The 5,766-nt window shown below is 34.2% G+C and overlaps 1 long non-coding RNA gene across 1 annotated transcript; it reads right to left on the reverse strand.

Moving 5' to 3' along the window:
* Positions 1 to 593: 593 nt before the first annotated feature.
* On the reverse strand, positions 594 to 3,620 carry LOC308688424. Its single transcript, XR_014029896.1, has 3 exons — positions 3,558 to 3,620; positions 2,393 to 2,553; positions 594 to 876 (listed from the first exon to the last, which is right to left on the reverse strand). It is a non-coding gene; the product is annotated as an uncharacterized lncRNA (long non-coding RNA).
* Between the last annotated feature and the right edge of the window lie 2,146 nt (positions 3,621 to 5,766).

A 5,766-nucleotide genomic window follows, 5' to 3' on the forward strand; every position in this document is an offset into this window, starting at 1 on the left:
AGATGTTCGAATAGTTCGAATAGGCTATAAGCTATGTGTTTTTTTTAGAGGGAATATTCTAAGGTCATTTTTGAGCAATTTTGACAGCCCTAATGAATATTGTCGCTAGTGACAGACAACAAAGAACCTGCTGGAGTTATGTCGTATGCCGGTGGAGCAATGTGGCGACATAATACATAATACATATTTTTATTTTAAAAAAGGAGCTTTACACACAACCTTATCAGAGCTAATGATAATGACCTGTATTGTTACACTGTAAAAAATGTATTGTCAAATTAACAGTAACTTACTGGCAACAATTATCCAGTAGTTGCTGTATTTCATTCAACAGTAAAATTACTGTAACACTAAATACAGTACTGTTAAGCATACTGTAAAATTAAATACATTATTTTACTGTAATTTTTACCACATTAAAGCACAGTATTACACTGTTGATTTTTAATAATACTGTATAGTATTATACAGTTATGAAATGTTATTTTATTTACTTTTATAGTGCTACCGTGTTACCTGTAGAATATGTAGAAAATCTGTAGGAATATTATTTTAACTGTTAATGGGAAATAACAAATAACAATTGAAGATTTAACTGCACAACAAGGTTTATTGTGTATTTTTAAACAATACATTAGTAATAATAATGTAATATAATACAACAATAAAAATCTGTTTTAAAAGAAGACTAATGAACAATATATATTTAATAATTAAGATCAGTGAAGAATTAATGTATTTCAATTCATGCAAAAATGATCCTGAACAGGTAAAAAAGAAACTTAGAAAGAAAGCAAGACAGGTGAGGATGAAGGCCAGGTGAGGAGGGTAGTGATGGTGTCAAGTGGAAGAAGAGAGACAGCACTTCTGATAATCCTGCAAGGAATGATAAGCACAAATCAATCAGAGGCAAAACATACAACTAATAATAATTAAAAAAAAACTAACTCACATTATCAACACCTTTTTAGAAGAATTTGTTTTGCCTATGGTATCCACATTATTTTTCACGGAAGAGTGGGTACAGCCATTTATAAATGAAATGTGTCTGGCTTCCGGTGTCATCCGCTTACAGTTATTTCTAGCAGTACAAAAAAACTTGTTATGCTTCTTGATATTTTGATGTATTGAATTTGTCATAATTGTAAACAACAATTAATGGCCTTCTTTCAATTAATTAAACAAATATTTTTATCATTTACAGCATTTTGTTATTCATCTCATTATTTCCATATAGCGGCTAATGAACCGGAAGTCTCGCACATTCACAGAAAATAGCTTAGGTAGGCTACTTCAGTTTTTACATTGAAGAAACACGTTCAACATGGATACGCAAACGGTTTTCTGTGGTAACGAACAAATACCCGCCTATAAAAGAGAATGAACATGTCTTGTATCAGAAGCTGAAGTAATAAATATTGAGAAGGCAATGGCCCGTATTCTATATTTCTGACTCCAAACAATTGGCCACTGATCAGGGCTGCGTTTCCCCAAAGCATTGTAACCTTAAATTGATTATAGACAATTACCACCAATGGTCTCTATGATCAATTTAGGCTTACGATGCTTACGATAGTCAGTTCCTTTCATAGATATGTCTGTCGACTTAATGCTTACTAATTTTAATGATGAAAAAGACGTGCGTGAGTTCACGCCGTGAGAGGTGAATGTGAATGCTGAGTGGCAGCGGGATAGATTAAATTAACGCAGATATGAGGTGTGTATAATTTAAACTAAATAACTCCCACTCGATAAGGACTAACAGTAGCTGCTGATCATTTGTCTTGTGTTCGATTCTCGATTTTGAATCAAATTTCATTTAGATATATGCATAGATTTGATTTTAGATTTTAAATCTATTCAATGCATATATCAAATTGAAATTTGATTCAAAAGAGAATTCCCAATTTCAAAAGTACCGCTTTTGAATCAAATCGTGACCCAAAGAATCGATTTGAATCGAATCGTTGAATCAAAAAGATTCCCACCCCTATTATATTTCATTATATTTTTACTTTACCTGTTGTCTTCATTATTTAATTTATGTTTGAGAACATTTAAAACTTAAATAAATATTTGATATTGATTGTAATAATTATCAATACTAACTGATATGAAACATTTTATCAAGATGATTTTGACCATATCACTCAACCCTATTTTTTTTACAATTATAATATATAAAAATACAAATTATTTGACTTATACAAGGCATATTTGTTAAATGGAAACTGTGAAGGGAACATAATTACATTTTAAAACAGACTATCAATTTGAAAAATGTATGGTTTAAGTCATTTCCACCCTTTCTGGATTTTTCTAAATACAGATTCAGACACAAATCATTTCTACAGATATGGGCTCCACTGCACATCCCTAATATTACTCTTACCTTAATGATTTTGCCAATCATATTCTGCAATGTCCCTGATGTAGGATGCAACGTGTGGATTCAAGGCCATGGTCTTCCTCCGAACAACCTTCCCACTCTTTCTGCTCACCTGGAACTGTGATGTTCATTTCGAATTTTCAGGATTTATCCTGACAAGAAACCTGTAAATACAAAAAAATATATATATATTTTCCAACTGAATCAAGAGTGATCACAATATGTAGCATAATCTGTAATAAGTCACATCACAATAGGGGATATAAGCTCTAAACCATCACTAAAAAGCCATTGGTGTTTCTAAAAGAAATCAATTTGTAACAAAAGTGTATGAATGAACCATACTGTCTATGGAATGAACACTGACTGAGGTAACTGCACAAGGTCCTGGCAGATCGCCAGGTCAGGTCCTCACAGACGTGTAAAAGAAAATTCTGATTTAGCCGAAAATAAGCGCGAATAAATCAATAAGAGGAATCGAAAATGTAATTTTATAACAAGAATCCGAGTCCTTGGGTATCCAATTTCAGGATACATTGATCGATTTTCAATTCCCAACCGTATGATATGTAAAATAATAAACGCGCAGGCGCTTCCACCGACTTAAAATGGTAAATAACAAAATTATTAGATCATTCTGACCTTATAAGAGGCTACATGTGCAATCTATGTTCATAAAATCACATTTATTAATCAAGTAGGCTAGCTATCAACATAAAGGAAATCCGCTTATGTTCTTTAATGCCTGTAACGTTAAGTCAGAAGCCGCGGGCAGTTCTTCTAAACTAACGTTAACCTGCCACTACTTAGTTTGCATAAAAACATATAAATATTCATCACTAACCAGATATTTATGGCGAACACTTCGCCGACCGACACAGCGACGGGATGCAAAGGCCTGCGCTCTCAAAGTTACTCAGGGAACTGAAGATTCATAAAACGGCAGCTTGTGGTTATTTTTCGCGGTCATTTCGTACTACTGTATTTAAATTTACAGTAACATGTTCCAAACTACATTGAAACCTATCATATTGTACACAGCTTATAGTAAAATGTTGAGAATAAATATCGAACTCGTGGTCAGCCATTCTCTAAATAACTTTAAACTTTAACTTTAACTTTTCTAGAATCCATGCATATAGCCTAAATATTAAGATTTATTACTTACCATATGACGAAGTTCCAGGTCGGCAGAAACGACAGCTCTGATGCACTGACTCAACAGAAAAACTCATTCAAATGCGCTCTCATGCCCCCCACTGACAGAAATGAAGACTGTTAATGGTCAACCAGTCCTTCAAATGTTTTATGTAAGGATAATGTTAACAAGCTAGCAATTTTACTTGTGGAATTGTGTGTGGTGTTTTTCGCGGCCACTTTGCACTGCTGTATTTAGCTTTACAGTAACTAATAATTTCCCAGAATGCATTGAAAATCTACAGTAAAATACTGTCAACTGTGTGCACAGTACATAACTGTTGAAAATACACAATAATACTGTGAAAGCAACAAAATCTACAGTAACATAATGTACATAGGTTATACAGCAAGAAACTGTTGAGAAAAACAGTATAATGCTGTGAAAACAACAGAAATCATTTACAGTGTATATATTTATGTAGTCTTGATTTGGGTGTATACAGTGGTTTTACATTTAAATAGTTCTAGTAAAAATCTAGTTCAAGTACATTTTAGCACGCCATAGTCAACTTTTATCAGGTAATTTCACAACAACAAAAATGTGGCTAGTAAAAATGCTGTGTGGCTAGTAACTTCGGAAAACCACTAGCCACATTGGCTAGTGAGCAAAAAAGTTAATGTCAAGCCCTGACTATTATCATAGTAATGATGTAAAGTATGATATTAGTATCATGTAAATGATACTACTTTATCATAGTAAAAATGATGTAAATGAGAAAATATGAGTAAATACAATGTCTAAACCACCAAACCCCCTCCCCATTTCAGCTTTATGTAGACAAATAGTACAGGCCTTAGATAAGGCTTACTGCACCATTATTTCTGAAAAGCTACAATAAAATTTCCCTAAAAGCATTACAATAAAATAGACAAGCAAAGTAAACGAAATATAGCTTATTACTATGCAAAAAATGAAGATGGACTACATGCGGCCTAATCTGCAATCTCATTTTGGCTATAGGCTAACTTACTGTACTACCGTTTATGTAGCAGACAAAGGCCCATGAATTTTTAATAGGGCTGTCAAAGTTAGCGCGTTAATAACGCGTTAACGCAAAATCATATTAACGGCACTAATTTTTTTAACGTGCGATTAACGCAGCGCGTATTTTCTGTTTGACCCGTGGCCCAACCCCTAGTTGGAGAAATGGAGATACACAGTGTTGCTAACTTAGCGACACTGCAGACCCCTTTAGCGATTTTTTCCCTTCAACAAAGCGCCCAAACCTTATTTAGTTTCTGAGAATCTACCGGTACCGCCGGTACTGCTCTCTCAGCACGCGCGCGCGCGCACCTCTCTCTCTCTCTCTCTCTCTCTCTCTCTCTCTCTCTCTCTCTCTCTCTCTCTCTCTCTCTCTCTCTCTCTCTCTCTCTCTCGCTCGCTCGCTCGCTCTCTCTCTCTCTCTCTCTCTCTGCGTCTCGCGCGGAGGAGCAGCGCTTTAACTCAGTTAAGCACAGATATTATGTTGCTTCTCTATTTTTACAAGTATAGCCGAAATCAGAGCACAGATATTGTCTTTATCTTATGTGAATTTGATTTCACCAGACGACGAATTTTTGTGCAGATTAACATCTTGGAAGGGAGAGCTGGTTATGTCTTAATGGGTCGCGTTTCAGTCACCATTTCAAATTCATTCTGTTGTTTGACAACAGAAACAGTAAAATATACCAATGAAAACAGTTTTATTGAGAATTTAGCTTCATCAAAATGGGCACAGAGAGAGATAAACTACAATGTAATAGGCTAATAAATAATAAATGTACATTTAGCATTTTCAGAAGAGCTGCCCTGTCATGCAAAAATCTAAACATGTTTGTGTTAGTAAATTGCTCAGTGCAAAGAAAGAGAAGTAATGGTAACCTGCCATTTTTTTGTTCTTTCTACGTGTCTAATAGACATGAACAAGTTCTTTGAAAAACATCTGTGACCTTTGAAACATATCCTTATGCTCTATATTGTATATGGTTTCAATAATAAACATACATTTGCATAAAGCATCTATATTTATCCATGCCCACGTTGATTAGAGTATTACAAACTTGAAAAGTATTAATTTAAGGTACATTTAGAACAATTAAAAAAATGTGTGATTAAATGCGATTAATCGCGAGTTAACTCATGACAATATGCGATTAATCGCGATTAAAAAAATTAATCGATTGACAGCCCTAATTTT

Source organism: Scardinius erythrophthalmus (genome assembly GCF_964197995.2).
Source record: "Scardinius erythrophthalmus genome assembly, chromosome: 3".
NCBI lineage: Eukaryota > Metazoa > Chordata > Actinopteri > Cypriniformes > Leuciscidae > Scardinius > Scardinius erythrophthalmus.